Consider the following 18,749-nt stretch of genomic DNA (forward strand, 5'->3'; position numbering starts at 1 on the left):
CCAGCCCTCCGACAGCAGGCCAGGGCGGAGGAGGAGTCCCCGCCCACCCCCTGCTGGTCTATTAGCACCCGGCCCGATTTCCTCTTGGAGCCGCAGCTCTGCTCAGACTGTTAGACAGTTGCCATGGCGACGTCAACTGAGACAGGGAATATAGCCAAATGGAGCAGGGGCCGGGCTAGCCCTGCGGAGAGCTCTCCCTTGGGTTTTTTTCCTTCTGGCCTGGTGACACGCAGGCGCAGTGGAGTCTTAGCTCCGTTATTTGTGCATCGCCATTGCTTCAAGTAAAACGATAAGGCTTCTGGCTGGCTCGTGCTCTGTTCTTTCTCCTGACCGTGAGTGTGCATAGGGAAAGGTTATGGCAGAAACACCAGTCCAAACAGGGGAGGAGGCCACCGCCATTGCTAGGCCCAACACCCCTAAAGAAAAGGGCCAAAAGACAAAAACCTCTCAGGGCTCTTCTCTCAGAGAAGCAGAGAAACGAATAAAGGCCCTGGAAAGGCAGTTGGAGGCCTCACAGAAGCAAGCCTCAATACCAACTAGAGCCTTTGGCCCCACACCTCCACCAGCCTCCCCCGTGATTCCAGCAGGGGTAGCAGGCTCGGCTTCTGAAAGGGACTGGTCTCCAGAGAGGCCTACCCAGCCTAACCCTTCGGAGGCACGCACCTGGGGAAGGCAAGCTCCCACGTGGCCTGGCACCTTTCTGCCTCAATCCTGCGCCCCTTCTCACCATGTTTCAGCGCAGTCATCTACCTTCACCCCGACAGCAGCGGGTTTGCGCACCGCTCAAGACACTTGGCAGAGCATGCCACAGGCCCTGCAAGATCTGATCGCCAATGCATTTTCCCAGGGAGTTGAGACAGGAGCATATCAACCACATGCTCTGGCAGGTCCTCCCCCACCGAGATCCAGGGATCCTTGGACTGCCCCAGCCTCTCACTCTATGACTGGGTCTATGGAGGAGGAGGATTCCATTCAATAGGACTATAGCGATCGAGAGGATGACCTGTCGGGGGATGAACACCCCCCGGAACAACCTGCCTTCACAGGTCTCTTCAAGTCATCCCTGTTTAGGGTCCTCCTCAATAAGGCCAAGCTCACCATCGAACAGGCAGGGGAGGGCGGACAACCAGATGCCTCCGCTTCATCCCAACCTAAGGCTAGCCTTTTCGTACTGCCGAGCCAAGAGACAGTGGACATTCCCTCCTCGCATCTGTTCTTGGAAACGGTTCAGAGGCCTTGGGAGAACCCGGCAGCGGCACAGGGCCCGTCCAACCTCGACCGCAAATTGTACTCCTTTGACCAGCAAATGGAGGACTTGTTAACGTTCCCGGTGGTGGACAAGCCAGTCACCAGCTTAGTTTCCAATGCCCTGGTCCCCTCCGAGTCTCAGGAGGGTCTACGGGCTGAGGACAAGAGGGCCGAAAATCTCGTGCGCAAGACCCACCAGATGGCGGCCTGGGCCATTCGGGCCTCCTCTACGGCCTCCTTTTTTAACCGGGCTACTCTCCTTTGGATTAAGGAGCTCCAATCCAGGGTGGATCCTGAGGACGGACGCCTTCGCCAGGATCTAAATAAAATCCTAGCGGCCACCGAATTCTCAGCAGATGCGACGGCTAATGCGGCCAAGTTCGCGGCCAGGGCCATGGCCTCGTCAGTATCCTCCCGCCGGCTCCTATGGCTGTGCAGCTGGCAGGCGGACGTCAAGTCCAAATGGAGCTTGGCCTCAGCACCGTTTAAGGGTGGCAAGCTCTTTGGAGAGGTCCTCGACGACGTGTTGATCGAGGATAAGGACAAAAAGAAAGTTATGCCAAGGTCAAAGAAACCGGAGAGACGATTCACTCCATATCAAAGGCGCCAGCCCTTTCGCTCGGAGCCCTCCTCGAGCACAGCCCAGGCATCGAGGCCTTACTTCCAGGGCTCCTTCAACCAAGGGTCTTATCGGTCAGATAGGTCGACTACTCAAGACCGTGGCAGACCCTATCAGGGACGCAGACCCTTCAGAGGAGCTGGGAGCGGCTTCAGGAAGAATAAATGACTCCCTCACCCCCTTTCCATTAGGGGGCAGGCTGGCTCACTTCGCGGAACCATGGGCCAGTTTGTCTTCGGACGCCTGGGCGGCGACCACTGTGGCCGAGGGTCTACGGATCGAATTCCTTCACCTTCCACCCCAACGTTTCGTCACCTGTCAGCTCCCCTTGGATGCGCAAAAGAGGAACCTGCTTCACCAAGAGGTCTCTCATCTCCTGGAGATAGGGGCCATAGAAGAGGTTCCCACAGGAGAACGAGGTACGGGGTTTTATTCTCCAGTTTTCCTCGTGCCCAAAACCTCCGGAGGGGTCAGACTGATTCTGAACCTGCGTCAACTGAACATCTACGTAAGGTACAGACGTTTCAAAATGCACTCGCTGAGAACCATCCTCGCGTCTATCCGTCACATGGACTTCTTAACGTCGATCGACCTCAAAGAGGCTTACTTGCACGTTCCCATCTTCCCACCACACAGGAGGTTTCTTCGGTTCTGTCTGAGTGGAATCCACTTTCAATACAGATTAATGCCTTTTGGGCTTTCGTCCGCTCCCAGAACCTTTACAAAGCTCTTGGACGTTCTCACTTCTTCTCTGCCACAGCAGTCGGTACGCCTCATGGCGTACCTAGACGACATTGTTATACTGGCAAAGACAAGGGACCAGGCGTATCGGGATCTGCAATTGACCATCAGCACTCTCGAACGCCATGGCTTCACAGTGAATTGGGACAAGAGCCACTTGACGCCCACGAGGAGGCTGGCTCACCTGGGGACCATCATCGATACCACTCAGGGTATGGTCTCCCTCTCCCCGGAGAGGCGGTCATCCATCAGGAGACTCTTGAGGGATCTGAACGGTCAGAGGTTCCCGAGACTTTCTTTCCTATCAAAGATTTTGGGGACCCTGGTATCCTGTATAGAGGTAGTACCGTGGGCCAGACATCACTTAAGACCGTTGCAATGGTTCCTGCTTCCTTTCCAAAGGACAAAATCAAGCCACCTACACAGGAGGATTTCCCTTCCGAGAGGGGTTCGCAGCTCGCTAGGCTGGTGGACTTCTCCGGCGTTGGACAAGGGATCCTCATATCTGACAAAACGACATATCACACTGACGACCGATGCCAGTTTGTTGGGATGGGGGGCCCACCTTGCCTCTCAGATGGCCCAGGGCTTGTGGGACCGTCGGGACCTACAGGACACCAACATCAACTTCCTGGAGCTGAAGGCGGTCTCGTTGGCCCTCCGGAGTTTCGCCCCCATGGTGCGAGGGCGTCACGTCCTGGTCCTCACGGACAATGTTTCCACCCGGGCCCATATCAACAGGCAGGGCGGCACACGATCTTGTCGCCTAATGAAGGAGTCGGAGTCCCTGCTACGGTGGGCGGAGGCCAATTTGGCCTCTATTTCAGCGGAACACATCTCGGGGGTGGACAATGTTTACCCGGATTGGTTGAGTCGGGAGACTCTGGATCCCGGGGAGTGGCGCCTCGACCCCACGATCTTCCAGGAGCTGGTCAGCAGGTTCGGCGAGCCTATACTAGACCTCTTTGCGACTGTCCACAACACCCAACTTCCCCGTTTTTTCTCCCGCTTCCCCTCACCCGGAGCGGAGGGAGTGAATGCTTTACACCAAAGGTGGCCGGCGGGCTTGCTTTATGCCTTCCCGCCAATTCCACTGATACCGAAAGTCATTCGAAAACTACTGGAGGAACGAGCGGAGGTTCTCCTTCTAGCTCCTTATTGGCCGAGACGCATCTGGTTCGCAGACTTGGTGGCCTACTGGAGAATTTCGGATCATCGAGTACTCCTCACACAAGGGGCAATGAGTCATCCGGAGCCTCATTGGTGGCAGCTGACCGTCTGGCACTTGAGCGGGAACATCTGAGGACCCAGCTCGTGCCGGAGGCAGTCATAGACACTATGCAGGCAGCCCGCAGACCATCCACCAGGAGGTTATACCAGAATACTTGGGCGGCATTCGCCGATTTCTGCAAGCAGAGGCAGGTGGACCCGCAGGGAGCATCTCCCTTGATGGTGCTCTCCTTCTTACAAGCGGGCCTGGACCGGGGTCTTGCCCCAAATACTCTTCGACGCCATGTCACTGCCCTGTCAACGGTCCTCGTCGGGAGTCACTGCCGTTCCCTCTCGAAGCATCCATGGATCAGAGATTTTCTGCGAGGAGCGACCAACCTAAAGCCTTCTGCGGTGCATAGGTTTCCTTCCTGGGACCTCTCATTGGTCCTTCATGCCTTAACAGGTCCGCCGTTTGAACCTTTACGACACATCTCCCTGAGGTTCCTATCCATTAAGACTGCCTTCCTGGTGGCTATTACATCAGCCAGGAGGGTCTCAGAAATTTCAGCACTATCAATCAGACAAGACCTTTGCCGGTTTTATCCAGACAGGGTGGTGCTTCGATTGGACCCAGCCTTTGTTCCAAAGGTGAACACTTATTTTCATAGGTCACAAGACATCGTGGTGCCGGACTTCTGCACCCATGGCAGCCACCCATCTGAGCTGAGGTGGCACAAGCTGGACGTTAGACGTGCTTTAAAAATCTATGTACGTCGAACTCAAGAGTTCAGATCTTCCGAGGGTCTCTTTGTGTCTTTCTCCACCAGAACGATGGGTAGGAAGGTGTCTCCTCAAACCATCAGCCGGTGGTTGAGGGATTGTATCTCAGAGGCCTACTCCGCCAAGAACACTACCATACCACAGGGGATAACTGCTCACTCCACCAGGAGTGCGGCCACGTCATCGGCCTGGAGGACACAGGCTTCACTCGAGGACATTTGTCGAGCTGCCACGTGGGCAGCCCCGTCCACCTTTATAAGACATTACAGGATAGACTCCTTTGCTTCCTCGGAAGCGACCTTTGGAAGGAGGGTGTTACAGGGTGTGTGTTCATTTTCAGAACCCCTGGTCCAACCTTCTCCCTCCCTCTGACTCTAACTTGGGTATATCCCATCCTGGACTCTTCTTGCAAGTGCATTGGAGAAGGACCGTTATACTTACCTGAACGGTCTTCTCGATGCACTGCAAGGAGAGTCCAGACCCACCCGGTTGTTGGGACCAGGGTCAATTATTTGTTGTTGTTCTGGTTAGAATTTGAGGGTTGATCCAAGTTTAATAAACCTTAATTTGACATTACTGCTCCTTCGTGCTTATTAGACTGGAGGGCTAAGGGGGCGGTGCCTGACTAATATTTAAATATTTAAATTAAACTCAGTCCCAGCCAATCAGGCTGAGAATAACCCATCCTGGACTCTCCTTGCAGTGCATCGAGAAGACCGTTCAGGTAAGTATAACGGTCCTTATATTTTGTTTTGGAGAAATCAAATTCAAAATTTTGATGCGTAATTGTAAAAAATGGAAGTTTTAAAATTGTGAAAAAATGCATGTGTGTTACTTGTGTTCTTGGCTATATTTGTACAGGGATTCAACTTGGGACCCTAACCCTATCAATTTTTTCTTAAACCTTGAATTATCTGATTTTCTGTTTGTGTGAGTTTCTTCCTTTTTTCTTTTCAAATTACAACTTATTGAATTCAACATTTATATGCAACAATAAAGAAACACAGAACAAATACATCTTAATCATCCTAACACAACTTGCTCAGCATTTTCAACCTGAATGCATTGAACAAACCAAAAGAAAAATGGTGATCATATCCTCAAGTGTGATTTTCTAAATACAGTCTCATCCATCCTAATTATATATTAAAAACAAGATTAAAAGAACCAATATTATTAACACCTATTTTTACATGTAACATTTTTTTATTATATTACTAAACATGTCATTTATGAAGTGTTTAAGAATAGTACAGTAGGTAAATCCTCGATTAAATATGAACTAATGAAACAATTAATAGTACGTTTTTAAACTGGCCTTTTATCATCAATTTGTCCCTTCTAGTGGGTGAAATGTAATCTTGTCTAGAAGCACTTACTAGCAATGGCCATTTCCTTTTGTGTCAAAAAGTATGTACGGCCTGTCATGGTGTTTGGCTCCACCTGAGTTAATATCTGATTTTTGTTAACTTTTAAAATGTCTGGTTTTCTTGGATATACAAAGGACGGCGCTGGACCAGAAGGATGCAAAAAAAATCAATTCTACTTCTTCATTTTCACAATCTTTGGAGAGTACAGTAGCCAGCTACCAGTACCGATCATATTCACAGGTCACATAACCAGTTATGTCATCCCTTGCCAATCTTGTGCCGCCTTCTACCACTTCATGGACTTCATTGTCATTGCTGACTGAAAAAAATCCTTGTTTTTATTTCTGTTTCACTACATGGAATGAAAGTGTGGTATTGCTGAATCCCTTTGATGGGTTCTGCTTGCTGTAACCAATGTTTTAACAAACTCTCCTCTTTGTAGTCCTGATTTGTACAATACATGAACTGGATGTTAAGAATATTTTTTTCACTCAATTTGAAAAGTTTCATGGGTGTTAAGATTTGATCTGAATATGGCCTCGAGGTTAGCTCTAGCTGTAAGGCATTTCACGGTGCCTCCTAAACCATCACATACACCTTTGCCATGAGCAGTGGCAAAAAAGTGCCATTCAGCTTATACACCCCACACCAATGTCCCCTCTAAGATGTGTGGCCATGTGGCAGCACACCCACCAACGCTGTGCAGAGCTGGGCGCCATTTCTCCCTGCCCGGCAGCTGCTCTCGGTGGGGACACCCCACCTTCTGGAGCCGCAGCTTCCACGTGGCCCAGGAAGGAAGAGGCTCAGAGCCCTGCCCACCATCCCGGCTGGGAGGAAGCCAAGACAGACAGAGAGGTAGACTCAGCCATAGGAGGGGACCAGGAAGGCAGGCAGGCATGGGGCTGCAGGGACTTGTCAGTCATCTAATCTCAGTCCAGAGCCACTTCTGGCAGGATTCAACAGAGGGAGGGAGGTCAACAGCCTTCCACCATTGCCTGCCAGCCACCCACCGGAGACCCAACCATTGTGAGCTGGGGCTTTAAGGGTGGGGGAAGGCTTTGCCTCTGTCTCTCTGATGCCGGTTCTCAGCAGCCCTCCCATGCTTTAGTTCGCTATAGGAGTTGCTCAGCAGGAGCAGGAGCAGCAGAAGCGCTGGGGCCTGTAAGAGGGGAAGAAAGAAAGCGAGAGAGGGAAAGAGGAAGAGAAAGAAAAAATTAGGAAGAAAAAGAAAGGGATGAAGAGAGAGAAAAGGAGGGAGGAGGAAGAGAAATAGGGAGGAAGGAAGAGCAAAATCTAGTTGATTGATTGTTGAAAGGGACCTTGCAGGTCATCAACCCCCTGCCTAAGCAGGAAATCCTACACCTTCCCAGCCAGATGGCAGTTCAATCTCCTCTTGAAAATGTCCAGAGTTGGGGCATTCACAACCTCTGCCAGCAGGCCATTCCACTGGTTTATCGCTCTGACCATCAGGAAGTTCTTCCTTATGTCTAGGTTGAATCTCTCCTTGGTCAGCTTCCAACCGTTGTTTCTTGTCTGGCCTTCTGGTGCCCTGGAAAATAGTGTGGCCCTTTTTTTTCACTAGGTTATCCATGCCCAATTCCAGCAATCTCTCTTCGTATGACTTGATTTCTAGTCCCCTTATCATTTTGGTTGCTCTTATCTGTACCCTTTCCAAAGTCTCTACATTTCTTTTGAAGTGTGGTGACCAGAACTGGATGCAATACTCCAGGTCAATGTTCCCTCTAAGCTGCACTGGTGCGCACCCGCCTGCACTGGAACCCCCTGTGTAGAAACTTTTGAAGTGGCGCAAAGCTGCACAGTCCGTGATCTGCCGAAGAGGAAGTTTGGCCCTGTGCAATTGCCGTCACAAGCAAGATGGCAACACCCATCAGGCACTTCTGCCCCTTTTTCGGCTGGCTTAGCTGAGTCTGGGTGGCATTGGCACTCGGCAAGTGGGGGGGGGGATGGATGCTACTGCTACAGATCCTAAGGAGCCAGCCAGCTAGCTGAGAGTGAGGTAGGTGAAAGCAGCCTGCTTTCTCCTGCCGGGGTGTCCGGCTGTGCTCACTCTCTGTGATCACCAGGAGGGCAGTTCTGCCCTTTCATTTTAATATTAACCACACTACCACAGAGATTTTTCTCTCTGTGGTAGTGTTCTTAATATTAAACCGAAAGGGCAGAGCTTCGCCAGGTTCACCCCAAAGACCTCCTCCTTTCCCTGCAGCAGGTCTTCCTTCCACAGCCGAAGCCGGAAGAGCAAAGCGGAGCAGCCACTAAGATAAACAAGGACAATGCAAAATGCTAATGGAAGACACGGATCATTAGCCCCATTAGGGGCTGGGAAGGCGAGCTTGGCTGGGGAATTGGGGCAGCGGGTTTTATTTTGCATGAAAGGAGTCTTGCTTTTTTATTTTTTGGAAAGCAGAATGTCGCTAGAAATGCATGCTTGGTTTACTTGTGAGTGGTTGCTTTGGGTTTTTTTTTTGTGGGTGTGTATGTGTGAGGCCAGGGGTCTAAAACTCTCCTTTTGTTGGCGGTGATGTGTGGTTTATGTGCAAATGCACACGGGGAACCTGGGGAATCTTCCTAGCGGTTGTGTGTTGCAAGCGGCCGGCTTTTGTGCCATAGAAACGGGCCGGGTGGGAGGGTTGCAAAAAAAGTGGCTTGTGATCGTAGCTATTGCGGTGGGGACAGGGCCACCGATAGACGGGTATTACTGGGAGGGGCGTACCGGGCCCCGGGAAATTGAATAATGGGGGGGCCCCGGCGCTTCTGCTGAGCCCAGCTGCTGCGGCTGGAGGCGCGCCCGCTCTAGCGTTTCTTTCGGCCGGCCGCCACCTGTGCAAAGTTTGGCTGCGAACTCAGAAGCGCCATCCCGCCGGCTGGCTGGCTAGCTGCTGCCTGGCCCCCTCCCTCCCGGAGGAGGGTCTCCCTCCGCACCACCAGCGGCGCTCCCCCCACCAGCCAGCCAGCCAGCCAGCCAAGCCCCGCGCCCGCCGGAGCTGGCTCCTCGCTCTCCCCCCACCGCCCGCCGCGTTTGCAGGAGGTGGGGAGGATCGGGCGGCCCGCCAAGGCCAGGAGGGACGCTGCTGCCCCCCTTCCCTCTCTCCGCCCGCCGCTGCGCCTCCTTGACGCCAAGAGGAAATGCCCCGGGCGGGGGAGGCCGGGGGGCTCGGACCGGCCACGGAGTCAGGCCCCCTCCGCCCGAAAAGCCGCCGCGGAAGACCGCGGAGAAGGCAGGCTAACTGAGGAGGGGGCGGGGGCGCCTCGGTGCAGCAACCTGAGCAGGCAAGAGGGAGCGGAAAGTAGGGGCTGGGTGGGGGTCTGACCCGTGGGAGCTTTGTTTCTTTTTCTTTCTTTCTCTATTTCTCTCGCTCTTTCATTCTTTTTTCTTTCTCTTGCTTTCTTTCTTTCTCTTGCTTTCTCTCCTTCCTTCCCTCTTTCCATTTCTTTCATTCCCCCTCTCTTTTTATTTCTCTTTCATTCTCTTTCTTTCCTCTTTCTTTCATTTCTTTTTCTTTCTTTCTCTCTTTCTCTCTCATTCTTTTTTTCTTTCTCTTGCTTTCTTTCTTCCTCTTTCTTTCTCTCCTTCCTTCCCTCCTTCCATTTCTTTCATTCCCCCTCTCTCTTTTTATTTCTCTTTCTTTCTCTTTCTTGCTCTTTTTCTTTCTCTTTTACCTTCCCTTCCTCTATTTCTTCTTTTCTTTCTCCTTCCTACCTTCTTCCCTCCCTCCCTTCCTTCAGTCCTTCCTCTCTTACTCTCCCCTTTCATAACTTTCCTTGCTTCCTTCCTCTGTTCCTGTCCCTTCCCCCTTTCTTTCCTTCCTTCCTTCCCTCCCTCCATTTCTTGCTTTCCTTCTCCTTCCTCCCTTCCTTCTTTCCTCCCTCACTCCCTTCTTTCACTCCTTCCTCTTACTCTCCCCTTTCACACCTTTCCTTGCTTCCTTTGCACCCTTCCTCTGTTCCTGTCCCTTCCCTCTTTCCTTCCTTCCTTCCCACCCTCGTCCATTCATTCACCTATTCCTCTCTTGATCGCCCCTTTTACCATTCCTTCCTTCCTTCCTTCCTTCCTTCCTTCCTTCCTTCCTTCCTTCCTTCCTTCCTAGCTCGCCCTCGCCTTTCTTCCCTTCCTTCCAGATGGGAGTGCCCCCTCAAGACACCCGCCTGACTGCTGATACCCTGCTTTTTCTCTCCCCTCGTCCTTTCCAGCTCCTCTCCGGTGGCTGCCGGGTGTGGGATCCCCCTCCCCTCTCCCCTCGCTAGAAAGCACATGGTTTTGTCAACAAGAAGGGAGAAGTGCCAAGGAGCCGTAAATAAGCCTCGCTCTGCCTGACCGATGCCAGGATCTTTCTTTCCCTTGTCACTCCCGCTTCTTTCTTTCTCCTGGATGAGTCCACACAATCGGCTTAACCCAGTTCCTGAAATAGCCTATGGCAGTGCTTCCCAACCTTGACAACTTGAAGATATCTGGACTTCAACTCCCAGAATTCCCCAGCCAGCATTCGCTGGCTGGGGAATTCTGGGAGTTAAAGTCCAGATATCTTCAAGTTGCCAAGGTTGGGAAACACTGGCCTATGGGACCGCCTCGCTTGGCGTGAAGCGGGAAATGATCCCCGGGGGATGGAGTGGCTTGGCGACTTAAAATAGTTTTAAAATGGCGGGGGGGGGCCAGACACTTAGGCTGTATGGGGCCCCAAAATTCCTGATGGTGGCCCTGGGTGGGGATTCCGGTGGGCTTGTTTGTGGATGGGATGGAGGGGAGGGGTCGGTAAGGGGGGAGAGGCAAGTGGAGAGACACCCCCCCACCTCCAAGTGTATCTCACGGGATTTGTGACCGTGCAAATGTGACGCCTTCAGATCGTTTCTCTCCAAGGCTTCTTGTTTGTGTTGTTTGGTTTGGTTTTGTTTGAAATTAACTTGCTGAAAATTTGCCTTGATCGGGATAAGATTGAAGTTTTGCACTGGAGGCCATTCGAAGGTATGAGGGAACAAAGGCATAAAAATAAGACAGTTTGAATTTTTTATTTTGAACCTCATCCTGCTGCTGCTGAGATTCAGTTTCCTTGTATATGTTCAGCCCGTCTCTCTCCTTTCCCTCCCTCCTTCCTTCCTTCCTTCCTCTTTATTCCTTCCCTTTCTCTTTTTTCCTTTTCCTCCCTCTCTCCCTCCCTTCTCCTTCCTTGCTTTCCTTCCTTTCTCTCTTTCTTTTCCTCCCTCCCTTCTCCTTCCTTCTCTTTTCTCCCTCTCCTTCCTCCCTCCCTCCCTTCCCCTTCCTTTCCTTCCTTCACTCCTCTTTCTTCCTTTCTCTTTCTTTTCCTCCCTCCCTTCTACTTCCTTCTCTCTCTTTTCCCCCTTTCTCCCTCCCTTCTCTTTATTCCATCCTTTCTCTTTCTTTTCCTGCCTCCCTCCCTTTTCTTTTCTTCCTTCCCTTCCTCTTTCTTTCTTTTCCTCCCTCCCTCCCTTCTCTTTCTTTCCTTCCTTTCTGTAATCTCACATTGCAACCTTTGCAGGAGCCCCCAAACCTGGCCGCTGTTTCATATTTATGACTTTTGCTGTATCCTGAGGTCATGTGACCCCCTTTTGCGACCGTCTCACAAGCAAAGACAATGGGGGAGCGGGGAGAAGCCAGATTCACTTAACGATTGGGTTTCTAACCGATCCACGCCTAGGCATGAAAATATGCCACTCAGACATTATACTTTTCTGCTCACACCGAAAAAAATTAGAGGGAACATTGCTTCAGTTGCGATGTGACCAGGGTCTTGTAGAGTGGCATTAAAACCTCTCTAGTCTTGGAGTGTTTCCTCCTGTTGATGCAGTTTAGGATGTGTTGGCTTTTTAAGCCGCTGCTGCACATTGTTGGCTCATATTTAGTTGGTTAGCCACCAAGACTCCAAGATCCCTTTCACAGTCACTTGAGGTGAGTGTAGTTTTCCCCAGTTTGTATGTATGTTTTGGGGTTTTTTTTAACCTAGGTGCAGGATTTTATTTTTCTCTACATTTAACTTCATTTTGTTTGTTTGGGCCCAATGTACAAGTCTGTCTAGGTCTTTCTGTATTCTGAACCTATCCTCTGGGGTATTGGCCACTCCTGCCAGCTTGGTGTCATCTATGAATTTAATTAATTCCCCCTCTATTCCCTCATCTAGGTCATTGATAAGTACTGGGACTAGGACTGATCTGTGTGGTATCCCGCTGCCTACCTCTTTCCATGTGGACATACACCCATTGAGGACTACTCATTGGGTGCGGTCCTTCAGCCAGTTTTCAATCCATCTTGTGTTACTGTCAATCCCACTTTTCTTTACTTTGCAGAGTAGAAGATTGTGGTCCACCCTGTCAAATGCTTTGCTAAAGTCTAGATATATTAAGTCCACTGCGTTTCTCTGGTCAATTGGTTTGGTCACAGTGTTGAAGAATTAGATGAGGTTGGTTTGGCATGATTTATTCCTAACAAATCCATGTTGGCTGGAGGTTATTACGTTGTTCAACTCGAGGTGGTGACAGATCTGTTTCTTGATTATGTTTTCTAGTATTTTCCCAGGAATAGATTTTAGGCTGATTGGTTTGTAGTTTCCTGGGTCTGGTTTTTTGCCTTTTTTGTTAATAGGGACCATGTCGGCTCATTTCCAATCATCTGGTAGATCTCCTGTGATCCAGGATTTTTGAAAGATGTGGTATAGAGGTTCAGTGATGCCATTTGCTAGTTCCTTTAGGACTCTTGGGTGTAGTCCATCTGGTCCTGGTGATTTGTACTCATTGAGTTTCAGTAGGTGGTCTCTTACTGTATTTTTTTTAAAATAATTTTTTATTTACATATATATAATAAGACAATAACGACAAACAGTACATTTACATAAAATACAAAAAACAGAAAAAACAAGCAAGAGATATGTTTCTTCTCTTCTCCTGTAGTAGAGACTGTTGACAGCGTCCTCTCTTTTTTTAAATTCTTAGCAGTGTTAAGACCAGTGGTTTGAGTTGTATGTTGTTATAGTCGAATTTTTATGTTGTAAATTCTTATCAACTAGAGAAAACAGTAACTATATTGACTTTTTTTAAAAATAAAATTGTTCTTTAAATTGCTTCCTTATCTCGCAGCACTATAATGGGGTGTTCTTTTATTTAACCAAATGTAAAATTCTTCCCATATTTGGTAGTATTTCATTTTTTCTTTTTCTTTTAGTTCCATTGTTAATTTATCTGCTTCAGCACAATCTAACATTTTTTTTATTAAATTCCGTTCATTTGGCATGTTTTCATTCTTCCAAAATTGTGCGATAGCTATCCTCGTTGAAGTTATTAGATGTTGTATTAAGTAATAATGTTCCTTATTCATCTGATTTTCAATAATGCCAAGCAAAAATATTTCAGATTTCATTTCTAGTTCAATCTTGGTTATTTCCTTTATCCATTTCTGAAGTTTGTGCCAGATTTCTTTAACTTGTCTGCAGGTCCACCACATATGGAAGTATGAACCTTGTTTCTTACCACACTTCCAACAGTTAGGCTTGAGGTTAGTGTACATTTTTGCTAGCCTTTCAGGGGGCATATGCCACCTATAAAACATTTTTATTGCATTTTCTTTGTATGCGGTGGATTTTGTGATTTTGTAATTGGTATGCCATATTTTTTCCCATTGGTCCAATTGTATTGTGTGACCTATATTCTTTGCCCAAGCGATCATATTCCCTTTTACTATTTCTTCCACGTTTTGGTGTTCTTGGAGTATTTTGTAAATGTTTGCAATTGATTTTTTGTGGGGGCCTAATAAGATTTTATCTAATGGAGTGTAGTTTTTCTGTATTCCATATTTCTTTATATCTACATGGAATCTAGATGATATTTGGTGATAGCACCACCAATCCACTTTTATTCCTTCTTCATTTAACTGTGTTCGTGGTTTTAATTTTGAGTCTTTATCTAATTGTGAATAGTTTAATAGTTTTTGTCGGCTTATGGTATTTGGGTAAATTATTGCTTCTATGCTTGAGAACCATAGTGGTATTTTAAAATAATGTTGCTTCCTAGTTAAGTTCCAGTTGTCTATTAATGACTTCCTTATCAGATGATGTTTAAAGTATGAGTGTATAGTAGACTTGTTATCCCAAATGAAACTGTGCCATCCGGACTGGATATCATGTCCCTCCAAAGCTAGTAGTCTGGTATTTTGAAGTTGTATCCACTCTTTAACCCATGTTAGGGCTACTGCTTGGTAATAGAGTTTGAAATCGGATAGCCCAAGTCCACCTTGCTTAGGGTTATCTTGTGTCCATTTGAGTCTAATTCTTGGTCTTCTCTTTTGCCATATAAATTTGGATGAGTGGAAAACCACTTTCAACTGCCCATTAGGGAGTTTCCAATTTTGAGCGATGCCATTTGGTCTGAAAGGGGCCCCTGCCGTGTTCATGCAGTACATAAATGAAGTTTTACACGCCCACCTCTACAACGGGGGTCTTGTGTACTTAGATGACATCCTTATCTACAGCCAGAACCTCTCTGACCACGTCAAGTTGGTGAAGCAAGCCTTGAAGAAGCTTTTGGCTGCTAAGCTCTATGTGAAACTTTCCAAGTGCGAATTTCACCAGACGTCAGTAGACTATTTGGGATACTGTATATCTAGCGAAGGCATAGGGATGGATTCCCACATTTTCTGGGGAACCTTGCAGTATCTAATTCATTGGAAGGGGGTACCCTCTGTTGGAGGCTACCTGGGTAAAGAGTCGGGACGTTAGTGCTGATAGGTTATTCAAGCAGTTCCATGAAAATTATCCGAACAAGCCAAAGGGTCTTGGAGGAGGGAGGTTAGATGGTTTGGAACGGTGCAACCCGTATTCTTAGGGGAGGCCGCCTGTCAGGCCCAAGGTTAATATGTGAATTCAAAGGCTGGCCTGACAGTTTGGGTAGTAAGAAAAAATACACATAGGGGAGTGAGAGAGTGAGAGATTAGGCCACGTAGCACACATTCCTTCACACAGAATCCAGAGTAACTGAACACAGGAAGGAATTAGAAATCCCTGCATTGGATTTGTCCTGATGATTGCCCTTGTGGGTGTGGGGATGGGATATGAGCTTTTGACCTGGATGTAATCTTATGGGATCTTAAGTTGGAATGAAGCATGCTGAATCCAAATTGGCTTTATTAATAAATGTGTCTCTACGCTAAAGAAATAAGATGTGGAAGTTCATTTATTCTCTCAGGTGCTTTTGGTTTGTTTATTTATTTATTTTATTTATTATTTGGATTTGTATGCCGCCCCTCTCCACAGACTCGGGGCGGCTCACAACAGAATACAACAATTCATGACAAATCTAAATTATAATTTATAATATTTTAAAAAACCCATTTACTAAGCAAACATACACACAAACATACCATGCATAAATTGTATATGCCCGGGGGAGATGTCTCAGTTCCCCCCTGCCTGACGACAAAGGTGGGTTTGCTTGACACTCAACTATTTAAGTGGCATTTTGATACTTAGCAGAGTTGTCATCTGATTATCTACTATCCAGATTTTTGTGGAAGATTTACCAAAAGCAAATTGGTCATGCTTAATATTTTTATGAAGGATAATGACAAATTTCCTTCTAATTTTATTGTAAATGTATTGTACAGATGTCATATTTTCAGTTTAAAAAAAATTCCGCAACTTATTTCTGTACAAATGTTTAAAAGCATGGCTTTTTCTAATTGGATATTGTATTTTTTTAAGTCTCATTGACGGAGCTTTTAATTGCTGCTAAATGATGTTGTTTTTGTTTTTGCAAAAAACAAAAACAAAACAAAAAAAATCAAACCAACCTCCTTAAGCTGAAAGTAAATAATTAATTAACAATCAACTGTTGTAAATGCAGCGAGTTACCTGGCTCATTCCATCACATGTGGTGGACTTGTCCAGAAGCACATAAATTTTAGACACAAATTCAATATTGGATTCAGAAGATTTTAAGAAAGACTATTGATCTTAGATCTGAGATATACCTTCTGGGTATTTTACCAGATAATTTTGATAAAGAAGAGACATATTTAATTATACATATATTTACAGCAGCTAGGATTGTATATGTACAATGTTGGAAACAGAATAGGATACCAACAGAAAGGGAAATTTTGAGAAAAATTATGGATTGTGCAGAGATGAGTAGATTGACTTTGAAACTTAAAGATAAACAAGACTCTAATTATTATAAAATTTGGGTGAAGTTTTATGATTGGATAGAAAATTAAGAGATATGTATGTATTAGTAATTGGTTAATTTTGGAAAAATTGAAACATGAGAATTTGATTTAATCTTTGCAATCCAGATGGCAAAGATGAGAAATGGTGGTAGCACTATATAATGATATAGCACAAAACTTACTTATTGTTCAGATTCCTGAAATGGAGCATGTGGATACTAGATGTAGAAGTTGTTTATGATTATTCTCGGTTTCTGGAAGTACTGTCTACAAGGTGGGAAGATGCTCCTCTTAAGAGATGTCTCTTGTGGCTTGTACAGATATTTTAAAATGTGAAACATTTTCTAACTGCCTTATATAATAATAACAACAGAGTTGGAAGGGACCTTGGAGGTCTTCTAGTCCAACCCCGTGCTTAGGCAGGAAATCCTACACTGCTTCAGACAAATGGGTATCCAACATCTTTAAAACTTCCAGTGTTGGAGCATCACAACTTCTGGTGGCAGGTTGTTCCACGGATTCATTCATTGTTCTAACTGTCAGGAATTTTCTCCTTAGTTCTAAGTTGCTTCTCTCCTTGTTTAGTTTCCACCCATTGGTTCTTGACCTGCCTTCAGGTGCTTTGGAGAATAGGTTGACTCCTTCTTCTTTGTGGCAACCTCTGAGATATTGGAACACTGCTATCATGTATCCCCTAGTCCTTCTTTCAATTAAAATAGCCTTGCCCAGTTCCTGCTCTTGTTCTTCATATGTTTTAGCCTCTAGTCCCCTTAATCATCTTTGTTGCTCTTCTCTGCACTTTTTCTAGAGTCTCAACATCCTTTTTGCATCGTGGCGATCAAAACTGAATGCAGTATTCCAAGTATGGCCTTACACTTGGAATACTGCATAGTATCATAGTGAGATGCCCCAGATTTCACTTCCAGGCTCAAAACAGTAGAAAACTTTTTCCCCCTATCAACTATGGTTGGAAAATAATGGAAACTGTCACAGAAAGGTATATTGAGATACATGCTTTTGTAATAAATGTTGGGCTCAGTCAGGTTTACTGATATTGCTTTTGGGCAGTAAAGATAGTTTCCTGGACAAAATTGTAAATAAGCTGTCTCAGACAGTTCTCTTAAAACAGAGCTCTTATAAAATTGAACATTAAGTAAGTAACATTAAGTAACTTAAGTAACATTAAGCTGATTTACATTTCCAAACTTTGAACTGGATGAATCAGCAAATGTATGATACTTTAGTGCAGGGGTCCCCAAACCTTTTACACAGGGGGCCAGTTCACTGTCCGTCAGACTGTTGAAGGGCTGGACTATAAAAAAACCGTATGAACAAATCCCTATGCACACTGCACATACCTTATTTAAAGTAAAAAACAAAATGGGAACAAATACAATATTTAATATTTATTCTCTCTCTCTCTCTCTGTCCTCTTTCTCTTTCTCTCTGTCTCCTCCTTTCTCTCTCTTTCTATCTCTCCTCTTCCTTTTTCTCTCCCTCTCTATCTCTTCCTCTTTCTCTCCCTCTCCCCCCTCTTTCTTTCTCTCTCTTTTCTTTCTCTCTCTTCTCTTTCTCTCACTCACTCACTCTTTCTATCTCTCCCTCTTTTTCTCTACCTTTCTCTCTCTTTCTCTCCCTTTCTCTCTGTCCCTTTCTTTCTTTCTCTCTCTTATCTCTCCTTCTCTCACTCACTCTCTTTCTATCTCTCTCTTTGTATCTCTCTTTCTCCTCTCTCTATCTCTCCCTCTTTCTCTCTCTCCCTTTCTATCTCTCCTCTTCCTTTCTCTCTCTTTCTCTCTCCCCTCCTTTCTCTCTCTCTTTCTCTCTCATACACCACACCGGCAACAGAGAGAGAAAGAGAGAGGTAGAGGTCGGGCGCATTACCGGGAGGTGGAGGCGGTGTGGGGCTGGACGCTGGGTGCTGGGGACGCCGGGGAGGGCGAAGGGGTGGACGTGGCTGCTGCCTCTCAGCTGCAGAGCCAAACAGGGGCAGAGGCAATGGTGGAGTCCAGCGCTGGGGCCATGTGGGGCCGCTCATCCAGGGGGCGTGGACCAGCAAGCCACCCTCCGCTCTCTCTCCTTCTCTCTCATACACCACGCCGGCAACAGAGAGAGAAAGAGAGAGAGCGGAGGGTGGCTTGCCGGTCCATGCCCCCTGGATGAGCGGCCCCGCATGGCCCCAGCGCCGTACTTCACCGTTGCCTCCGCCCCCGTTCGGCTCTGCAGCTGAGAAGCATGTCCACTCCTTCGCCCTCCCCGGCGTCGTCAGCACCCAGCATCCGGCCCCACGCCGCCTCCACCCCCCGGTAACACGCCCGATCTCTACCTGCAGGAACGGATGGTGGGGCACCGCGAAGGGCCGCACTTGAAGGCTGCCATGGCGCCGCAGTCCCAGATTGCTCACTTTTCCGGCCAGCAAAGCCGGCTGCCCGGGAAAGTGGCGTGCTTTTTAAATGCGCGCTTTTCAAATGCGACGCTTTCCTGCATCAGCCAGCAAAGCCAGGCACTCGGCTTTGCTGGCTGGAGAAGCGAGCAATCCGGGATTGCGTAGCTTTGCACAGGGGGGACAGGGTGGTCCCCGCCGCCTGTGTCAGCG

Source organism: Erythrolamprus reginae, chromosome 3 (genome assembly GCF_031021105.1).
Source record: "Erythrolamprus reginae isolate rEryReg1 chromosome 3, rEryReg1.hap1, whole genome shotgun sequence".
Taxonomy (NCBI): Eukaryota; Metazoa; Chordata; class Lepidosauria; order Squamata; family Dipsadidae; genus Erythrolamprus; species Erythrolamprus reginae.